Raw genomic sequence first — 23,713 nt, 5'->3', positions numbered from 1 at the left:
CATATTACGTGGGGATCACCATGAGGAAAGCAAAGCTGAGATGGACTGAACATAAATCAAACATTAGAACCAAAAATTTGAGATCTCCAGTGTCAATGCACTTTTTAGAAGCTAGGCACTCAATTGCCCAATTAAGATGTATTATTTTGGAACAAGTACAAGCAGGCCCAAGAGGGGGTGATGTACACAGACGATTGCTACAAAGGGAAATTTTTTGGATTGATCTGCTGGATTGTTTAACCCCAAGGGGCATGAACTGCGAGTTCGATCTGATGTGCTTTGTCTAACATTATGTTATGCCTATGTTTGTTTCTAATGCATAAATGTCAATTTCAAGTTATGGTTGTTGTTTGTATACATGCAACCATCTTAGTCGCTCTGTTATGTTTCAGAGGTATGTTTCCTACATTACACCGACTGGCTTAACCTTAGCCACCAAAGATACTAATAACACCAACTCACTTTAACCAGCCATCCAGACGGACTGAACGCGGGCTTTGTCCTGCCTTGTTCTGTGACTGGTCTGGCTGAGCATCACTATTCCAGGGTGTGAGGGGGGACACCACGCAGCCTTGTTCTAGGCTGCGGTGGTGTCCCTCCTCGCACTCCACACACACAGCAGTATGGCCATTCACAACACCCAGATTGCTCACCTGTTAGGCCCCCGGGCCGTCAATGAGACCTTCAATTCAGTAGGTCAGCCTTACCTGTGCTACAGTTAGGTTACACAGTGTCCAAATGATTTACCCATCAGTATTAGATCCCCGTGGTCTGCCTCCTCACAGCCAGACGCAGCACCCTGCAGCGCCTCGGCTGTTCATGTTGTCACCATAGCAACCCACTCGAGGTATGAGTTTTGTGTCGGAACCTACAGTTATTAACACTAGATGCGGCGATAGCTTTATAACATTCTTTACAACAACAGGCATTTCAGATGTGATACAAGCCCGTGGATCGACAATTTTGATTGTTAGTTAGCTGCATGCCCCCACCAACATGGCGTCATCCGGAGCATCGCGCATGTGCGAGGCTGCCATGGCGACCATTTATAAACCCGCATTCGCGAGCCGAGCGTCTGACTAGTGGACATCTCGTACTCTGCGACCGTGCTGTGATTATAGGTAAGACTGTTGGAACCCTTGAACAGCCGTAGGGGCTGTAGAATCGATTATTTTGCAAAATGCATACATCCCAAATCGTTAATATGCATCTCATACGAATTCTGAGCCCAATTCGTGGTAGTCACGGATCCCGCCATTTATTTTGGCTTGTTGCATTTTCTCTCTTCACTTCATTAAGTTTACCAGACCTTGTTAACTCTACTGAGTTATACTCCATACATTCCTTAGTAGACTCTTCACCATCATTACCCTCGTGGTTTCCTCAGTAATTCCATTTCGGTTCTTTGATTAATTACAGTACACGCACCATGTGATTGACCTCCTAACAACCCACTCACATCCGGGGTGATCCATATTCGCCTTTGAACGTGGTGAGTGTTACTCCTTTGCTTTTTGCTTTCTGACTTTGTGAACTAAAATTTAAATTTTCACAAGCTGACATTAATTTTTTTCGCTCACTACACAGATTGTAAGAATCTTGATTTCTAAACGTCAATACTAAGGTTAGTGCATACCTTTGGGTGTTCAATACATCTTTTCATTTATAATTCCCAATTAGCTAACTAGTTTATTTATATTTCCCTAGGAATACCCATTTAAATTTGAAGAAACTTCATATTTCCTGCCCTGAAGATGGATTCATCCGAATCCGAAACGCGTTGGCACTTAATTACTTCTAGGAGTGTTTAGGACTGAAAAATACTTTTGTTATCTGCAAATACGTTTGTTATCTACAAATATGAACTATTGTATGTTTAGTTACAGAAAACCTATGTTTCTGGATACTCTACACTTTGCCAGTTTATTCTGAAGTTGAACGACTATATGTATTGTATTGTACAATTGCACCAAATGAAAAGGTCTTCTGATGCTGCCTGTTAAACACTGAGTTTGATATCTGATCCAATTGTATATTTGAGACTTGAATTGGAATCTAATTTCATTTTACTTAATGGTTTTTGTAATGTGTCTAATTACCTTGTGACATATAAAATACATGTGTTGTGCACTTGTAGTGTGAAGGTTCTTGGTGGCTCCTGAACAGACTCTACCAGGTGGACATTCATTTACTTAAAATACACAGTTCATGACTGTTATGTACATATATGAGTACTAGATTACCCAAGTCTATCGGAGAGCTCTATGTACACCTTTGGGAGGGTGCCTTCTGGTAAATGGGAGATCCCCTCTCACGATAGATCATTAAATCACATAGGGGTTTTTACCCCATTAGGAGTGCAACACAGGGCTATCAGCTGGCAACACCTGATGTTTGTTTGATGTCATAAAAGTCCTCAATAACATATGTGGTGCTGCCCCTTTAAAGGAATGGTTCGGTCAGAAATTGTTATTGTCCCTACGGGTCGGCCATGTGTTTTTAAGCCTAAGTCGGTCGATATTAGAAAAATTCCCTATGGACCTAACCCGAGTTTTCGTCCATTAAACACACGCGAAAACAGGCAGCAGGGCGCCGCCATTTTATGATAATCTTATCACTTGCCGCATCGCCCTGTGTTGTGACCTGCTTTTGCAGCACTAAATCATATCCCCCGCCCCTGAGCCTGTCATCAGCAGACATGTACCGCCCATTTCACAACGTCAAAGCACGTCTCGTGTCAACATTCGCTGCGCTTCAGCTAATGACGTATCGCCATGGAAATGGCAGGACGCCTCTTTACTCAATAAGTATAAACAGACCGTTTGACAACACACAGCAGCAGATTTTCGATTCCATTCCTCTCTCTGTGTTGCTTTGAGTATTCTGTGACTCGTTTATGTGCTCTGGTCAGCTACCTTTGCCGCTTGTAGCCCGTGTGAACAGATACCAGTACCATCGCTATAAATTATTTTAGTTTGTTTACCACACAATGGCTACAATAATGCCCTACATGTACGAGCCCGGGTAAACCGAGGAGGAACTACTGGAAAGGGAAACATGCGAAAACGATGGGGCTTTGGACGGCAGTTGGCAGGACGAATCAACGGATGAAGACACTGGACCTAATCGCATGGACGGTGTTTCCACCTGGTGCACATGCAATCGGTGCGAGCTAATGCCAACCGAGGATGAGAACTGCTGCTGCTGTGAAAACTCTGGATGCGTGGCCTACATTTCGGAAGTCGAGCCACGGCCGCAATGCATCACCGAGCTGCCAGACTTCAGGGCAGCCTGCCTCACACGGTCCGTGTTGAGGATAATGATGGGGCTTATGCACGAACTTCGCGCAACTGTTCGTCCTCGTAATCCGAGTAACGAGTAAGTATACTCTGGTTGTGATGCCACTCCTATTTCATAGCCGTCTCCTATACTCAAAATTACATTTACATATCATTGTAACGCATGAAAGTCGTTCAATATTGTGCAGTGTCTAGATAGCATTTGTCCAAGCAGAATGCCATTAGTTACAAGAATTGTCATTGACAACAAAGGTTTAATAATCTTATCTTGGTCATTTAAAAACAGTTTGTATCATTCTTTTTCACAGGTGCTACAGGCTGGTGGCCTATCGTTCCTTTACATGGTGGCTTCACGGGAGACTTGGACACCGCGTTCGAAGAGTAATGCCTGCATGTGCCGTTGGTGCCATAAGACAAACTTTCCCCAGTGACAGCAGTCAGTACAGGGGATTTTCCCTCGCTGTGCTGCAAACTGACCTGTACAATGTGTAAAGTTTTGTATTTTTGTGCCATCAAAATAAGAAACAAAATAAAACACCACATATTTTAACAACGGTTGTTTCGATTTTTTAAATGAATCAAGTGTGCCTCCATTCAAGAGTCTTCCTGTGCCTTGTCTGCACGCCCACCGGCCCATCCACCCCCCCCATCAAAGGCAGTTCGCACCCGGGGATGAGCGCTGCCATGGTGTGCCGTCAGGGGCGATAGCGGCCAAGGTGCCAAACACCATGTACACTTTAAAAGGTATCCCACGCCCAGGAGCCATTGCTCACATGGCCTCCTCAGACCTTGTGTCTCCAGGCAGGCCTCCCCTGAAGCAGGCCGCCCCCCTGCAATCCACATAAGTGTGTCTCCATTCAAGAGTCTTCCTGTGCCTTGTCTGCATCCCCACCGGCCCATCCACCCCGCCCCCCCTGCAAACCACATAATACCACGACATATACACGTCATTCATTCACAAACACACCCCTATTTCTAATACTTTATAAACCACTTGATATTTCTCATGAGAACATCTTTGTGCTTTGCAAGTCAACTCCTGAACGTGCTACCTGAGAACCACTGAGATAGATGCTAATCTGCTCGTCGTCGTGCTATCTGTGAACTTCTGTGACCGCTTCGAGCAAACTCATCAGTGTGCTAGCACTGGCTATCTACCTGTTCTCCTGCCACAAACTTCTGGGCTTGCTGAATCTAACTGTTTGTTGGTCAAGGTAAGGCCATGAATCACAGCCATTTTTCAGTCATTTTTAAATCTCTATTTGCGAGTAGAGTACTCAATAGTGCTATGTTCATTGGTCTCATTGCTATTGACTTGAGTTTCAATTGTTATGCTATCAATAGATCTATTTATTTTCATCTGTGTCAATTGTCATCAAATTGCATCCTTTGCGGGTCCTGTCTATAATGTAAGCATGTTTCCTTCTCGTGCAAGACAGTACATCCAAGGGACGAGTCACATGTTCAGAGTTTAGTTCCATCATTTTTTAATTTGTGAAAGTAATGCAAATACTAATTCGCACTCGATGAACTGGTATAGTTCCGGCGACCAAAACAAACCTTGCATTGAACATTGTAAGGTTCATTTACTTTTTATGGCATTTTTATTCATCAAGGTTTTATAATAGTCTTGATATTTACTTTTCAGAATTTTCAATAATGCCTGCCCGTTCGATTAGCGGATGCCCTTCGAAGACCCTTGCTAAATCTGAAGGCACTACAATGCATGTATTCTCTAAAACTGTTGATCGAATAAGAGAATGGGTCAGACATTGCGGATATCCACCGGAAGAGCTTGAAAGTAGAGTACAACAAATCTTTGAGGACAAAAGGGGTGATCGATACCGCATCTGCAGCTGGCACTTTTCCTCCAACATGTACGCCACATCTTGGGTAACAAAGAAGAATAAACAGCGAACGACACGAAAATTGCTCGCAAACGCTATTACCACTCTATTCGTCCACATTCCGCCACTGGTGAGGCAAGTGTCCGGATTTAGCTTTAGGCCTTGCGGTAGTGTGTAGGAAGCCAAATTGATATTTTAGGTGTTGTGTCCCTTGTAATACTTTCGATATTGATATGAGTATAGCTTCTTGATCAATAAATTATTTTTCGATGTTATAACCCTCAAAGGAAATCTATTTATGGGCCCAGGGAAATGTGCTATATTGCACATTTTCAATAGCATTATTCTCAAGTATTCTGTCGCCTTACATGGCAATTTTTAATATTGGCATTTCATTATCAAACAATAATTTACCTTTACAACTGCTTGACTATCCACTGAATCTGAGGCAAGAACATTCTACATCCGTGACATGCCCGCAGTTATCAACCACTTCTAGCGCGTATCAGGTAATCTTACTTAGCTATTACGCTACAGATTTGTTTTATGCATGTCAAGTAATAGTTTTTATGTATCGTGTAATTATTTTACTAAATTTTTGATTAGTGCTTTCCAATTGATATACACCTTAGTTGTCATCCCCTAGTGTTTGTTTTCAGTTATAATTAGTGTTATCCATACTAATGCAAGTACTGTCTTTCAGGGAGATGCTAAGCGTCCACCACATTGACAACATCCCTAGATGTTCTTCAGCAGCACGAGGTATGGATACTGACAGCTCCATCGAACTAGATCATCAGAGCTGGAATACTTGTCGATTGATTGTTCTCCACAATGTTTCATTCGTGGTTAGCCATTGATATGTACCTGTGCGGTCGACCCCAAGTGTGTGTTATGTTTTCAATATTGTAATCCTCACTAATGCAAGTACTATGTTTCAGGCAGTTGATGGAGCGTCAAACCCTGCACTTGATGCGGAGCCTGACATTCAAGTAATTCCAGGGGAAGTGGAAGCGGGACCATGCGTATACGAATCGGTACAACAGCTTTCGGAAGTGCGCACTACATTTACAACATCCATAGATATTCTTCAGCAGCAGGAGATATGGATACTGACAGTTCCATCGAGCGTGATCATATAACGTGATTCCATTTGCTATACTTTCTTCCGTATTAACGCAAGTACTGTGATTCAGGGAGACGACGGAGGTTCCTCTACAATCACAACATCCCATTTAGATGATGCAGATGTAAATAAATCGGAGAAATAAGTCGATTAAATCAGATCATATTTAGATATCTATTGATTCTTTTAGACAATGCATCATTTGTGGTTATCTCTTTATATGTACCTGTGCCGTCGACCCCAAGTGTGTGTTATGTTTACAATATTGGTGGTGCCTAGAATATATGCCAATATGCCAATGTAAATCTTATTCATGATGTGGGCCCCCACATTAATTGCAATGGTCCACCGACCACTCAGCCCACATGTGCGCACACACGCACACACATGCACCAACCACCCTCCCTCCAGTCAAGCCACCAGTCAATACCAGTAAGGCAGACAATGGAGGCTGGCTGGGACATGAGACCTGGTGGTAGGAGGAGGGTCCAAAAAAAGAATGGCATATGTCATTTGCAGGTAAGTTTTGGAGTACAGATGCTACTGGACATTTACAGAAAGTACTTGGATAAAAGTAGAGAATTGACAATTTGGCACCCAAGTCTCGGTGTGCTGCCACCAATCACTGCCCACCTCTAGGATCCAGTCCCAATGAAAGTAAAGGGCCCAGAGATTGGCAAAAGCAAGATTTAACACGGAAGAAGCAGGTGAGTGCAGGCGTCCACATTGTGCCCCCATTTGCCCACTTAATAAAAAAATAAAAAAATGCTCCCAGGCCCCGTGCGCGCTGTAATTCCCGGCGGCCATTTCCTGGTCTCCCCTCTCCCTCCCGCCTCCCAACCCGCCCACCGCTTCCCATTGGTGAATACCATGCTGCTGGCTAGGGTCTAGCAAACCGCTCGCCGCTACCTGCCCTCCACCCGCCTCCTGAGTCCAACCCCGCCCTGCGATTGGTGCTATTGACGATCTTAACCGTCCTTCCCTGGGCAGCCCTCTGCCCGGAAGCCCCTGCGGCTAAGGGCCTCAAGGCAAAGGGCGGCTCCTACATTGGCGGCTCCAAGATGTGTCTGCAGGTGTCAGCAGGGGAAGCCAATGAAGCCAGCAGACACTAACAAAACTGTGAGTGTGGCATGGGTGGGGTGTAGAGCAATTACTCTACTCCAGAAGGCCCCTGTCACTCTACCTTACCTTCAATAGCATAGACTGTCATAGAATTAGACAATACATACTTAGAAAGACTTGTTACCACTGTAAATGGATTGTAAATGTTGCCTTCTGATGCAAATGAACTTTTTTAGCTAGTATCACACATGTAGGGAACTTAACATTAGCCTGCGTCGCATCTAGATGGAAATGTGAATGTTAGCATGTGCCGCACTAGTATGGATCTCTGAATTTTGGCTTGCGTCGCATCTAGATAGAAATGTGAATGGTAGCGTGTGCCACAATCGTATGGAATTCTGAACTTTAGAATGTAACTGTTAGCATGTGCCTCACTCAGGATTCTTAACTCTAGCCTGCGTCGCATCTAGATAGAAATGTGTTTGTTAGCATGTGCCACACTCGTATGGAATTCTGAACTTTAGCTTGCATCACATCTAGATAGAAATGTTATTCCTAACATGCACCACACTTAGAATTCTGAACCCTAGCTTGCATCGCATCTAGATAGAAATGTGATTGTTAGCATGTGGCGCACTTAGAATTATGAACCCTAGCCTGCGTCGCATCTAGATAGAAATGTGAATGTTAACATGTGCCATGCTCGCATGGAATTCTGAACTTTGGAATATAACTGCTAGCATGTGCCTCACTCAGGACTCTTAACTTTAGCCCGAGTCGCACCTGGATAGAAGTTTGAATGTTAGCATGTGCCACACTAATATGAAATTCTGAACTTTAGCTTGCGTCACATCGAGATAGAAATGTTATTCCTAACATGCACCACACTTAGAATTCTGAACCCTAGCTTGGGTCACATCTAGATAGAAATGTGAATGTTAGCATGTGCCACACTCCTATGGAATTCCTAACTTTAGCTTGCAGCGCATCTAGATAGAAATGTGACTGTTAGCATGTGCCGCACCTAGATTGAATCCCTAATTGCAAGGACAACAATGCCAAACATACCAACCAACTAACAATTCCATCCCTCTGCATACACCTCTCAAACTCTAACCAAACACAACCACAAGCCTAAAAAGCAGCAATCCGCACAAACTTCACAACAATGCAACAACAAAACCAACCACACATAGACTTGCACAACAGCACACGATCACTACGGACCGTAAAACACCCCAAGCCCAGCCAACGGACCCACTGGGCTGAGGCTGCCAATAGCACATCACTGCTCTCTTGCACTTTTCCAGCTTATCCCCACTAACCCACCCAACTCCTCCCCTTTTTCAGAGCCGCCAGAGGACCACTTCGGTGGTGATAGTGCGCGGTACAAATGTCCTTTAACATTAACATATTGAAAACCATACTAATGCAAGTACTGTGTTTCAGGGAGTTGCTGAGGCGTCCTCTCCACTAAAATCATTTATGGCAGTCTTTGCGGAGCCAGAGGTATGGATACTGACAGTTCCATCGAACTAGATCATCAGAGCTTGAATACTTGTCGTTAGATTGTTCTACACAATGTTTAATTTGTGTTTAGCTATTGAGATGTACCTGTGTGGTTGTCCTCACGTGTGTTTTATGTTTTCAATATTGTGATACATAGGAATCAAAGTACTATGTTTCAGGGAGTCGATGGAGCGTCATTCGATGCTGTCTATGCGGATCCAGAAAATATAGTCGTTGCAGCGCAAGAGGAAGGGAAGACATGCCGAAACGAATTGGAGCAACAGCGTGCAGATGTTGAAGTTCGAGTCAAGAAAGTTGCAAAGAAAACAAACCAAAATAAGGTTAGTTACAAACAATTCACATTTTTAAAAATTGTTTTGTGCTGGGGCCTATATTATGTTTTTTTTTTCTGTCAATTGTACTATACTTTATCTTGTGTTTAAACTGAACATCCCTTTTCCAATCTGTCCTCTAGTTACCCGTGGGTGTACGAACTCTACATACACAGACAGTGAAGCAAATGAGAGATGTTGCTTGCCAGACCATTTACACTATGGAGGAACTATTAATTCAGGCGCGGCGTGTTCAGACTCGAGATGCATTTGTCCAATGGCCAAAACATGAATTGAATGTGTCCGGAGAATCCAGCAAAGTTTCATCGGACCATTGCTACAGTGCGACTGCACCACCACAAGAAGAGGATACTGGATGTATTCACGATACCTCTGAAGTAGTCGCAGATCAATTCACACAATCTGCACCAGCAAACAAAAATGCCACCCAAAAAGCTGTCGACATTGTTGTGTTCTCCCATCAATGTTCAAGTAACAGATGTTGAAATGACAGAGAATGAACCAGCAGCACTATTCACAGACGCATCAGAACATGATATCAGCGATATTAGTTTCAATTCTGGTGATATGTACACAACGATACAGTCTGGAACAACTGTGATGCAGGATGACAGTCAAATGAAAGAGGGCAAATACATAGTATTCAACAGTTGCTTGATGGATATTATAAGTATGCTGAAATGTGGGCATTCCGTCAGAGGGAAAGTATGTGGAAGTCATTGATTCATGTGACTCGTCAAAAACAAGGCAGTAACGTCACAATACATGCCGCCTGTAGATTAAATCATACGTTCTCAGGGTCTGAACAACCGATGCTGGGGAAACTGCCAGCAGGCAATCTACTGTGTGCAACTGCATCACTTTTTAGTGGCTCCAGTTTTAGAAAGTTAGAGTCTTTCTTTCAGTTTGTGGGACTCCATTTCATTTCTAAAACGCAGTACTACAAATTCCAACATGATTATTTCCGGCCATTAGTGATGTTTGGAAAATGGAACAATTGTCTCTAGAAAGTAAATTCGAAGGCAAACGATTCAGGCTAGCCGGCGATGGACAGTGCGACAGCCCTGGATTTTCTGCCAAGTACTGCACCTACCACTTTCAGGACATGGATAGTAAGACAATTGTGAGTTTGGTGGTCATGCAGGTGTCCCAATGTAAATCCTCAGGGCCATGGAGAAACAAGGATTTATAAAATCATTGGAATATCTACAATCGAGGGGAATGCACATCAACCTCATAGCCATGGAAAGACATGTTTCAATAGCCAAGACAATGAGAGAGCAGTTCCCACATATTAAACATCAATTTGACGTATGGCATCTTGCTAAATCAATCAATAAGAAAATCTCGGCTGCAGGGAAAAAAAAAAGGTTTGGAAAGTATTTCACAGTGGTCCCAGTCTATCAGCAACCATCTGTGGTGGAGCTCCAAAACTTGTGAAGGGTCAGTGGAAATCCTACTTGAAAAATGGCGGTCACTGATGCACCACTGTACCAAAGTTCACCGCTAGACATAAAACCAACATTTCCACCAATGTGAACATGGCCATTTGTCCCCAGAGGAGGCACGGAAGAAGAAGTGGTTGATTCCATCTTCACCTCCACACAAAGCCATTGAGAAGATAGTTTTGAGATTTGAGGGGACTGACAGAATTCTGTCACACAGGAGGCTTGGAGGTGTTCCACAATATGTGCCTAAAGTACAGGCCAAAGCGATTGCATTTCGGCATACATGGCATGAAACATAGGACTCTACTAGCGGTCTTGGCCCATAACGGGAATGTGTGCCGTGAACAATCTAGGACTACGGGAAATGTAGGGATGCTTCACTACACTACGGCCTTTGCAAAAGGTAGTAAGAAATGGGTGGTCAAACCAGTATATGAGGAAATGGAGTTCGACTTTGTCAAAGGCCTTATTGTTAATGTACTAGAGAAGCACACACATGGATTTTGAGCGATTCTGTGCAGAGCACAGATACATTGCCACCAAACATTGCCACTGTGCCATGTCCACCCAAAGAAGAGCTTGTTGAGAAGTACAAATCCCGGTTTAAATCATTATAATCTGATTGTCTTTTTGAAAAAAATGTTATTGTACAGTGTACATACAAAGTATGCTAACCCTAACTCCTCCCTTCACCATCCTGGGTGGCGAACAACCTGGGTGTCATCTTTGACTTCTCTCTCTATTCACCTCATATCGCTGACCTTGTCAATATGTGTATGTATATATTTTAGTTGTTGCAACTAAGCTTCGCAATCTCATGTAAATGCTGCGCACTGTTACCTGAGGGGAGGCTTGCGCATTACAAATAACAAAACAAACAATAAATCTCACTTTCAACTCAACTCCTTGGGTACTTTATACTTTTCCTCACCTTCCCCCAAAAAGTCAATTTCTCCATAGTTATGGTTCTCTAGGGCTGCAAAGCTTGCGGACAACAAGGACAAACTTGGGGGCCTTGGAACGCGCCAAGCGAGGCGTTGCAGATGGGAGAGAAGCCAGTTCGCATTAGCACAGTGAGGCCTAGTACAAAGATGGAGTCGAAAATTCAAGTTCTCACAGATGGCTTTACACGGGATGTTGCAAAGTAGGAATGTATGCTCGTGCAGAGTGAAGGTCAGCAGCTTTGATTTTTTGCTGGCGGGATGGAGAGCCCACAACTCGCACTGGCAGTATAAGGTTCTATTTTTTTTTACCTTGAGCGACAGGGACCATGCCGAAAGGACTTCATTTGAAGGAGGGGTGCAATAACGTAAGAGTCGATAAGGCTGAAAATTCTGAAACTACACCGAGTTTCATGTTAGTTCAGTATATGAAAAATCGTTGCCACAAACAGAGTGGGATTTACGGACTGCATTACGCAGAGACAATGGAAATGGCAAATATAATGTAACTCTTTAGACAATTTTATACCGGAATATAATAACAATAGCGTTCAGTTAAAGACAGGTTAAGTTGTACTTGTCGTTTTGTGTGGCATATTACAATGAAGAGCAAGTGAGACATTTGTGGGATCGTCTTTCTACCAGGCACATGGGCATGCATTTGCCCATTCGACACGCATGTAGACAAACAGTCGTTTCTCAGTGGTTCAACGTTAATAAATCATTACATTGTGTGTTAACCTCGATTTCTTTTGTCAGTTTTCGCATTGCTTTTAGAGCCGAACATACTCCATTTCACTATAATCGCAAGCAAATAGTTTCACCTCGGCCCTAATAAATAAAATGAATAATAGTAATAAAGATCGGCTGGCGAGACTAATTTCAATTTTTATGTTTTCAAAACAGGTACATCCTACCGTACTGCGACTGCCACCTATTCCAGATCGCGGCCGACGGATTCTTCAATCGCCAGCTGCAGCTTCTTGTAAACAACTGCACTACCTTGACTATCTTGTGGGAAGATCGCCAAGGGCCCATATGCCCTTACGCAGTACTAGCGGCTAGAAGCAACATATCAACCTTTACGGTGGCCTAGTGCCTAGTTGATGAAACGGCCTTGCGATTCACCGTGTGACCAAAGTGCTTCTTTTAACGAAAACCAACACCCTGTGTAACATAAAGGAACAGCGCGTGACTCACAAACTTTAGCGGATTTGCGGATCGAGAGCAAAGAAAAGAAATTCCATTCCGATTTAATATGTCAATTGCTGAATATTCTCTACACATTTAATGTCAAATAAATGTACTTTACCAAAAGTACAATCTTGATGTTTGATTTTAAAGTGCAGTTTCATATTCCGAATTGTGGTGCGCTGTGTTGGTTTCCGGGTTCTGTTTGAAGTCGCGTAGAAGACCCTGCTCATTCAGGCGTGCTCGTTGGGGAAGCGGCGATGACAGGTACTGAGGGAACCTGGGACCACCCTGGCTCGCATACTAGAGCTGGGTCGTTGCCAGGAGTTCACGGAAGCATGTGTGCCCAAGATGGAGGCCGGCGCATGTCCTGTGAAGGCGGAGGAGGTATGTGCGGTGGGGCGTGGCGGTAGAGGCGCCAGGAGGCCCAGTGGCAACTTCCGCAAGAGGGGCGGAAGGCCTGGAGAAGCGTGTCAGAGGTGTGGTTACGACCTGCTCCACCCTGCTGAGTGTCCAGCGGTTGGAAAGACATGTGGTCGATGTGGCCTTGCAGATCACTATGCACGAGTGTGCAAAGCATCTCTACCTGTGATGGTGCCCAGAGGCCCTGTGCGCTCTGGCTTTCTCCCGCAATCCCGCCCACCCAATGTTGCCCAGGTTGATCAGGGTGAGGAAGGTGCACAGCTGGACGAGGAAGAGGAAGAAGAGGAGGAGAACATCTTTTTCGTCTCGAGCGTGGAGGCTCTCACGTCGAGAAGTAGGCGACAACCACGATGCATTGTTGCAGTGAATAAGTCTCCCGCCCCTGTCCTGCTGGACATGGGCTAGTCTGGCCACCCCCAGAGCTCGTATATTTACATTCAGAGGGTCCGAGCCAATACCCCTGGATGGGGCATTTGTGGCCAAGGCGGAGCATGCTGGGTCAAGGATCACGGCACGATTCTACGTGGCACCAGTCAGCACCAACACGCTGCTGAGTTATGTGGCAGCGGAAGCCCTGGGCATAGTGAGTTTTTCTTATTCTGTGTACCTGGAGGACATTCACGACCTGCTAGACAAGTACTCTCGCCTGTTCCAGGGGATAAGACAGATGGCTGGCGATCCGGTGAGGTTACACATTGATGAGTCAGTGCAGCCCATTGCTCTGACACACTGCAGGGTGCCCTTTCACCTGAGCGACCTAATGGATAAGGATTGGACAATTTAGTCAACCTGGACATCATAGGAATGGTAGAAGGTCCCACACCGTGGTTGTACCCCATCGTGGGTGCAAGAAAGCCCAAACAACCCAACTCGGTGGGAATCTGCGTCGATATGAGGCTCCCCAACAAGGCAATACGGAGGGAGCGACACCTAACACTGACCATTGATGACATCACTGAGCTGCAGGAAGCTCGCTTCTTCTCAAAGCTCGACCACAGGGCCGGATACCACCAGGTCGTGTTACACCCCGAGTCGAGATATATCACAACATTCACCACCCACAGAGGCCTGTGCAGGTACAAAAGACTCCGCGGGGTGTCATTGGCAGCCGAGGTATTCCAAAACATCATCAGAGGCGTCTTGGCAGATCTTGATGGCGTGTTGAATATCAGCGATGATATCCTCATATTTGCAAAAACTGTGGTGGACCATCTATGCAAGCTGGCCAAGACCATTGAGCGGCTGCAGTCGCTGGGCCTGAGCCTCCATCGGGAGAAATGCGAATTTCTAAGGCCAACCTTTGAATTCTTTGGGTTCATGTTCAAAGATGGTGGTGTGTCCCTGGATCCCAGGAAAGTGAAGGACATTAAAGATGCCCCCCCCGGGAGAATGCGTCCGAGGTGAGGAGTTTCTTAGGGATGGTGATCTACTGCAGACGCTACATCAAGAACTTGGCGTCCAGGTCAGAGCCCCTGAGGGCCCAGTGCGACAGCCCTGGATTTTCTGCCAAGTACTGCACCTACCACTTTCAGGACATGGATAGTAAGACAATTGTGAGTTTGGTGGTCATGCAGGTGTCCCAATGTAAATCCTCAGGGCCATGGAGAAACAAGGATTTATAAAATCATTGGAATATCTACAATCGAGGGGAATGCACATCAACCTCATAGCCATGGAAAGACATGTTTCAATAGCCAAGACAATGAGAGAGCAGTTCCCACATATTAAACATCAATTTGACGTATGGCATCTTGCTAAATCAATCAATAAGAAAATCTCGGCTGCAGGGAAAAAAAAAAGGTTTGGAAAGTATTTCACAGTGGTCCCAGTCTATCAGCAACCATCTGTGGTGGAGCTCCAAAACTTGTGAAGGGTCAGTGGAAATCCTACTTGAAAAATGGCGGTCACTGATGCACCACTGTACCAAAGTTCACCGCTGGACATAAAACCAACATTTCCACCAATGTGAACATGGCCATTTGTCCCCAGAGGAGGCACGGAAGAAGAAGTGGTTGATTCCATCTTCACCTCCACACAAAGCCATTGAGAAGATAGTTTTGAGATTTGAGGGGACTGACAGAATTCTGTCACACAGGAGGCTTGGAGGTGTTCCACAATATGTGCCTAAAGTACAGGCCAAAGCGATTGCATTTCGGCATACAGGGCATGAAACATAGGACTCTACTAGCGGTCTTGGCCCATAACGAGAATGTGTGCCGTGAACAATCTAGGACTATGGGAAATGTAGGGATGCTTCACTACACTACGGCCTTTGCAAAAGGTAGTAAGATATGGGTGGTCAAACCAGTATATGAGGAAATGGAGTTCGACTTTGTCAAAGGCCTTATTGTTAATGTACTAGAGAAGCACACACATGGATTTTGAGCGATTCTGTGCAGAGCACAGATACATTGCCACCAAACATTGCCACTGTGCCATGTCCACCCAAAGAAGAGCTTGTTGAGAAGTACAAATCCCGGTTTAAATCATTATAATCTGATTGTCTTTTTGAAAAAAATGTTATTGTACAGTGTACATACAAAGTATGCTAACCCTAACTCCTCCCTTCACCATCCTGGGTGGCGAACAACCTGGGTGTCATCTTTGACTTCTCTCTCTATTCACCTCATATCGCTGACCTTGTCAATATGTGTATGTATATATTTTAGTTGTTGCAACTAAGCTTCGCAATCTCATGTAAATGCTGCGCACTGTTACCTGAGGGGAGGCTTGCGCATTACAAATAACAAAACAAACAATAAATCTCACTTTCAACTCAACTCCTTGGGTACTTTATACTTTTCCTCACCTTCCCCCAAAAAGTCAATGTCTCCATAGTTATGGTTCTCTAGGGCTGCAAAGCTTGCGGACGACAAGGACAAACTTGGGGGCCTTGGAACGCGCCAAGCGAGGCGTTGCAGATGGGAGAGAAGCCAGTTCGCATTAGCACAGTGAGGCCTAGTACAAAGATGGAGTCGAAAATTCAAGTTCTCACAGATGGCTTTACACGGGATGTTGCAAAGTAGGAATGTATGCTCATGCAGAGTGAAGGTCAGCAGCTTTGATTTTTTGCTGGCGGGATGGAGAGCCCACAACTCGCACTGGCAGTATAAGGTTCTATTTTTTTTTACCTTGAGCGACAGGGACCATGCCGAAAGGACTTCATTTGAAGGAGGGGTGCAATAACGTAAGAGTCGATAAGGCTGAAAATTCTGAAACTACACCGAGTTTCATGTTAGTTCAGTATATGAAAAATCGTTGCCACAAACAGAGTGGGATTTACGGACTGCATTACGCAGAGACAATGGAAATGGCAAATATAATGTAACTCTTTAGACAATTTTATACCGGAATATAATAACAATAGCGTTCAGTTAAAGACAGGTTAAGTTGTACTTGTCGTTTTGTGTGGCATATTACAATGAAGAGCAAGTAAAACATTTGTGGGATCGTCTTTCTACCAGGCACATGGGCATGCATTTGCCCATTCGACACGCATGTAGACAAACAGTCGTTTCTCAGTGGTTCAACGTTAATAAATCATTACATTGTGTGTTAACCTCGATTTCTTTTGCCAGTTTTCGCATTACTTTTAGAGCCGAACATACTCCATTTCACTATAATCGCAAGCAAATAGTTTCACCTCGGCCCTAATAAATAAAATGAATAATAGTAATAAAGATCGGCTGGCGAGACTAATTTCAATTTTTATGTTTTCAAAACAGGTACATCCTACCGTACTGCGACTGCCACCTATTCCAGATCGCGGCCGACGGATTCTCCAATCGCCAGCTGCAGCTTCTTGTAAACAACTGCACTACCTTGACTATCTTATGGGAAGATCGCCAAGGGCCCATATGCCCTTACGCAGTACTAGCGGCTAGAAGCAACATATCAACCTTTACGGTGGCCTAGTGCCTAGTTGATGAAACGGCCTTGCGATTCACTGTGTGACCAAAGTGCTTCTTTTAACGAAAACCAACACCCTGTGTAACATAAAGGAACAGCGCGTGACTCACAAACTTTAGCGGATTTGCGGATCGAGAGCAAAGAAAAGAAATTCCATTCCGATTTAATATGTCAATTGCTGAATATTCTCTACACATTTAATGTCAAATAAATGTACTTTACCAAAAGTACAATCTTGCTGTTTGATTTTAAAGTACAGTTTCATATTCCGAATTGTGGTGCGCTGTGTTGGTTTCCGGGTTCTGTTTGAAGTCGCGTAGAAGACCCTGCTCATTCAGGCGTGCTCGTTGGGGAAGCGGCGATGACAGGTACTGAGGGAACCTGGGACCACCCTGGCTCGCATACTAGAGCTGGGTCATTGCCAGGAGTTCACGGAAGCATGTGTGCCCAAGATGGAGGCCGGCGCATGTCCTGTGAAGGCGGAGGAGGTATGTGCGGTGGGGCATGGCGGTAGAGGCGCCAGGAGGCCCAGTGGCAACTTCCGCAAGAGGGGCGGAAGGCCTGGAGAAGCGTGTCAGAGGTGTGGTTACGACCTGCTCCACCCTGCTGAGTGTCCAGCGGTTGGAAAGACATGTGGTCGATGTGGCCTTGCAGATCACTATGCACGAGTGTGCAAAGCATCTCTACCTGTGATGGTGCCCAGAGGCCCTGTGCGCTCTGGCTTTCTCCCGCAATCCCGCCCGCCCAATGTTGCCCAGGTTGATCAGGGTGAGGAAGGTGCACAGCTGGACGAGGAAGAGGAAGAAGAGGAGGAGAACATCTTTTTCGTCTCGAGCGTGGAGGCTCTCACGTCGAGAAGTAGGCGACAACCACGATGCATTGTTGCAGTGAATAAGTCTCCCGCCCCTGTCCTGCTGGACATGGGCGAGTCTGGCCACCCCCAGAGCTCGTATATTTACATTCAGAGGGTCCGAGCCAATCCCCCTGGATGGGGCATTTGTGGCCAAGGCGGAGCATGCTGGGTCAAGGATCACGGCACGATTCTACGTGGCACCAGTCAGCACCAACACGCTGCTGAGTTATGTGGCAGCGGAAGCCCTGGGCATAGTGAGTTTTTCTTATTCTGTGTACCTGGAGGACATTCACGACCTGCTAGACAAGTACTCTTGCCTGTTCCAGGGGATAGGACAGATGGCTGGCGATCCGGTGAGGTTACACATTGATGAGTCAGTGCAGCCCATTGCTCTGAAACACTGCAGGGTGCCCTTTCACCTGAGCGACCTAATGGATAAGGAATTGGACAATTTAGTCAACCTGGACATCATAGGAATGGTAGAAGGTCCCACACCGTGGTTGTACCCCATCGTGGGTGCAAGAAAGCCCAAACAACCCAACTCGGTGGGAATCTGCGTCGATATGAGGCTACCCAACAAGGCAATACGGAGGGAGCGACACCTAACACTGACCATTGATGACATCACTGAGCTGCAGGAAGCTCGCTTCTTCTCAAAGCTCGACCACAGGGCCGGATACCACCAGGTCGTGTTACACCCCGAGTCGAGATATATCACAACATTCACCACCCACAGAGGCCTGTGCAGGTACAAAAGACTCTGCGGGGTGTCATTGGCAGCCGAGGTATTCCAAAACATCATCAGAGGCGTCTTGGCAGATCTTGATGGCGTGTTGAATATCAGCGATGATATCCTCATATTTGCAAAAACTGTGGTGGACCATCTATGCAAGCTGGCCAAGACCATTGAGCGGCTGCAGTCGCTGGGCCTGAGCCTCCATCGGGAGAAATGCAAATTTCTAAGGCCAACCATTGAATTCTTTGGGTTCATGTTCAAAGATGGTGGTGTGTCCCTGGATCCCAGGAAAGTGAAGGACATTAAAGATGCCCCCCCCCGGGAGAATGCGTCCGAGGTGAGGAGTTTCTTAGGGATGGTGATCTACTGCGGACGCTACATCAAGACCTTGGCGTCCAGGTCAGAGCCCCTGAGGGCCCTCACCAAGACAGTGTGGCAGTGGGGTCCGGACGTTTGAAGACATCAAAGGCCCCCATACGGCGGAGGACACAATGGCGTTCTTCGACCCCGCCCTCCAATCAGAGATAATCGTGGACGCCAGCCTGTTCGGCCTGGGGGCCGTGTTGACGCAAATTGGCCCTGATGACAGCATCCGCCCAGTGGCGTATGCTAGTAAAGCGCTGTCAGACACCGAGCAGCGCTATCCCCCGATCGAGCGAGAGGCCCTTGCTGTTCTGTGGGGGTGCGGGCACTTCCGGTTGTACGTGCTGGGCAGACCTGTGACTGTTATGACAAATCAAAAGCCTCTGCTCCCCATTTTGGTTGGGTCATCCTCGAAACCACCGGCGAGAATTGAAAAATGGGTGCTCGCACTGCTTGAGTACGGTGTCTCACTGGTGTACCGACCCGGCTCCAACAATGCAGCGGACTACCTGTCCTGCCACCCGTGGAGCAGCAGCGGAGACGCACCGGACACATGTGCTGAGGAAGCGGACGACCACGTGCAGACGCCTTGCCACTGGAGGATCTGGAGGCTGCAGCTGCCCAAGATGAGTACTTTTACATCCTAAAGACCGCCATGCAACAGGGGATGTTGAAGAGTGTGCTTGAATCATTGGCGGGGCGGATGCAAGAAGCGAAAGGGGTGCTAGAACAGCTGTGGAAGGTGCGGAAGGAACTATCATTCTCTGCCACAGGGCTCCAGTTGAGGGGCGACCGGATCGTTGTTTCCCAGGCCAAGATCCAGGAAGTCCCAAGTCTGGCCCATCAGCGACATCAAGGGGCCGCGAAAACCAAGACCCGACTATACCTCAAGGTGTGGTTTCCCGAACTTGAGCGGTGGGTGGATGAGCATGTGGCCACATGCGTCTGGTGCCAGACGGCTTTCCCCGCACAACGAGAGCCCGCCATCGAGGCGATGCCCAGAGGCACGTGCCCGTGGGAGGTGGTAAATGCGGACTTGGTCCACCACGCAGGGTAAACACTTCCTGGTGGTGGTAGACGAATACTCCAGATATCCAGAGGTTGAGTTTGTCGAGTCAGTGGCATTTGAGCATGTGGTGGTGGCCCTGGAGAAAGTCTACGCCTCTCACGGGTTCCCCATACCCTGTGCTCGGACAATAGGACGCCCTTCCAGGGTGAGCGGTTCGCTGAGTTGATGGATGGTTATGGGGTTCAACATCACTAAGCTCTGGCCACGAGCCAATGGGGAGGTGGAAAGACTAATGAGACCTCTGAACAAGACATTCCGCATAGCGCAAGGCCAAGGACGGTGCCTGAGAAGAGCACTCTACCAATTTCTGCGGGTTTACCGGTCCACCCCCCCACACATCGACGGGGGTGGCCCCGGCAGAACCGCTGTTCAAGCGGTGCCCAAGGGGACTGCTGCCAGAGGTTGGGAGAAAGAACCAGGGGTCATTGACGACCAGCAAGTGGAGCGAGATCGCCGGCTGAGGACCGAGCAAGTGAACGCTAGGCGAGGACTCCGGCCCAAACACCTGGTGCCTGGGGACAAGGTGCTGATTAGAAACAGGCACCCCCACGGGAAGCTGTACTTGCCCTATGAGCCAGAGTCACTGGACGTCGTAGCCGTGAAAGGCTTGATGGTGACAGCCTCAGACGTTAGATCATCAGTCAAGTAAATTTGTTGTCCTCATGAAAAAGGAGGAGTGTGGTGCTGCCCCTTTAAGGGAATTGGCACGCAGCAGAGTGACGTTGTATTCTGCCGCCTGCACTATAAATAAAAGGGGCGTGCCCGGCTGCAACAGTGCGACCAGGGAGCCCGAACACTACGGACGTCTGTCGGCTGAGTCTGTGGGTGTGCTGGGGGCTCAGGGGCATCATGAGGGGGCGTAGACCGCCCTCGACAATATCGTGCTTCACTTTACCTGAATGTCGCTGCAATAACTTCCCCTTTGACTCCTCTCATCTAGAGACCCATGGAATGTCTATCACATCTAAATGCTACTGTGATCTCTCTAGGCTCCTGGGAACGCAAGTGTCATATTGCACCTCATTTCAATGCCGCCGGGGCCAATCCTCTCATCACATGTACGCTCCTGGGATATCTCACGCCTGTCCCTCGGCAGACCCCATCGCTTTCTTAGACATCGGAATGGACTGGAAAAGTTTCGAGGGTGCCCACATGCACAAGACCGCAGAGCCTGCTCAGGAAGCGTGACACTAACCACCGGGACATGTCTAGAACAGTATCCAAGCGAGTGACCTACTCAGGAAGCGTGACAGGAATTACCCTGGCATGACTAGAACACCATCCACGTTAGTGACCTACTAGGGAAGCTTGACATCGGTACAAGCCCAGAACACTATCCACGGACATACTCAGGAAGTGTGTTACAATCACCTGGGCATGCCTAAAACACTATCCAAATGACCTGCTCATGAGTGTGATAGCAATCATTAGGACATGCCCAGTACATTATCCACAGGCCCTACTCAGGAAGCGTGACACATTCACCCTGGCATGCCTAGAACGCTATCCACGTGACCTGCTCATGACTGATACTAATCATCAGGGCATGCCCAGAACATTATCCACAGTCCCTACTCAGAAAGTGTGACACATTCACCCTGGCATGCCTAGAACACTATCCACGTGACCTACTCAGGAAGCGTGACCCAAATCAGCCTGGCATTCCTAGAACACTATCCACGTGACCTACTCAGGAAGCGTGACCCAAATCAGCCTGGCATGCCTAGAACACTATCCATGTGAGCGATCTACTCAGGAAGCGTGACATCAGGACATGCCCAGAACATTATCCACATACTCAGGAAGCGTGACACTAACTGTGGGGTCATGAGCATACATACCAACCCTCCTGATTAGGCGGGAGACTCATCATTTTATGGTGAAAAATATTGCTATTTTTCACAGCTTCCCCCCCTAAAATAACTAGCCCCAATGCATTCCTATGGTGGAAATTTCCATCCCAGGTGCGTCTGAATGGTGGCATGAATGCCTGAGGGGGCACTGACCTTCAGCTGGAGGTCCAGATCAGCCCACATCCATTGCCTAGTCCTTCTGGGACCCCCTAGGAAGGAGAACCGTACCCAAGGATGGAGAAACACACAGGGCCCAATTCATGGACTTGTTTGCACAGATCAAAGTGACTTTGCATTGCTGAAAAAAACCCTGATTCATACGACTGTGCAAAGTGTATTTTTGCAGGGCAAAGTCTGTGCAAAATCAGTGCATGGTCATTTTTGCAGTATAAAATTTATTTGCACTGACCGTATGAGCACTGCACTATATAAATTAAGTTCATACTCAAAGCACTGTATGCACGTATCGGTGGGAATCTCATATTGAAAGAGTGATCATACCACACAGAAAGCAATTATAAATAAACCCTTAAAAAAGTGATGATAAGTTAGCACTATTGCCTAAAAAAGTATGACAGTAGAAAATGCGCAGAGCATCAACAGGAACTTACACACTTGATATGGAAACAAAAAAATAACAAGCTGAACAGGTAATTGCCACAAGGGTCACAAGGGTGAGCTTAATCAATGACTGTCACTATTAATGTAGACAGCACAACCTACAAAACAAACCAAAAGCACAGAACATTAACGTGCTCTCACTAAAAAATATAACTAGCTGAACATGCCCTCATCACCATATCCGCCTTAGGCAGAATCACGAAAAGGGGAGTTCAGTGTACTCACTCGTGAGACAAACATCGACTGTGCTTCTTTTCAATCATCTGTGGCGTATCACGCGTTGAGTACTCAGGGCAATCTTCAGTCAGTTCAGCATCTTGGCCTGCATTAGTACACAACTGTCATAGAATAACAGAAATCAGCATGAATATACTCACTAAAGGTCGCATAGAAAATCACAAGAACATCACTCGTCCCATAAATAAAGGACCATAATGATAAACTGGCCCAATAGCACAGCGAGTAGTGCGCTTGCTTTGACATCCGTGCAGCGCCTGCTGACTCAGGTTCGAACCCCGGCAGAGCCAAACTCAGCCTTTCATCCTTCCAAGGTCGATAAATGAGCATCCAAACACTGCGGGTAATAAGCAGCGCTCAGATGCCAGAGGGTTCATAGCGCTATATAAATGCTAAATTATTATTATTATAACAATGCATCCCTCAGCAGCACACTATGGTCAGCTAGTGGCCTCATGTGTAACACAAGTATTGTCCACAAACTTCGAAATATAGCAAGAACAATTAGACAATAAACAAAACAGTCAATGTACAACGAGTAGTATATACTGTTGCAATGGAATTGCCAATGGTTAGCAAGAAGGCGCAGCGCCAGAAGCGCTCGTCGGATCCTAACACAGGCCTTCACACACGACTCGCTCACCCGGAAACGTAAAGCACGCATGCGCGCCCAGTCACAAGCACGCATGCGCGCCCAGTCCCAGGCACGCATGCGCGCCCAGTCACAAGCACGATGCGCGCCCAGTCACAAGCACGATGCGCGCCCAGTCCCAGGCACGATGCGCGCCGAGTCCCAGGCACGCATGCGCGCCCAGTCACAAGCACGATGCGCGCCCAGTCCCAGGCACGATGCGCGCCGAGTCACAGGCACGC

General features: G+C 46.6%; 1 protein-coding gene across 1 annotated transcript in view; it reads right to left on the bottom strand.

Moving 5' to 3' along the window:
- Window positions 1-23,496, bottom strand: part of LOC138468413 (gastrula zinc finger protein XlCGF57.1-like) — a 54,550-nt gene extending 31,054 nt beyond the window's left edge. The window contains exons 1-2 of the mRNA XM_069608964.1: window positions 23,390-23,496; window positions 22,829-22,941 (exon numbers count right to left, since the gene is read on the bottom strand). The gene's annotated coding sequence lies outside the window, so the exon portion shown is untranslated. The remainder of the gene's footprint in view (window positions 1-22,828; window positions 22,942-23,389) is intronic.
- Between the last annotated feature and the right edge of the window lie 217 nt (window positions 23,497-23,713).

Source organism: Ambystoma mexicanum, chromosome 4q (assembly GCF_040938575.1).
Source record: "Ambystoma mexicanum isolate Mex_15411 chromosome 4q, UKY_AmexF1_1, whole genome shotgun sequence".
NCBI classification, from domain to species: Eukaryota; Metazoa; Chordata; class Amphibia; order Caudata; family Ambystomatidae; genus Ambystoma; species Ambystoma mexicanum.
Note: the sequence above shows the minus strand (reverse complement) of the source record. Positions and strands in the feature narration are given on the sequence as shown.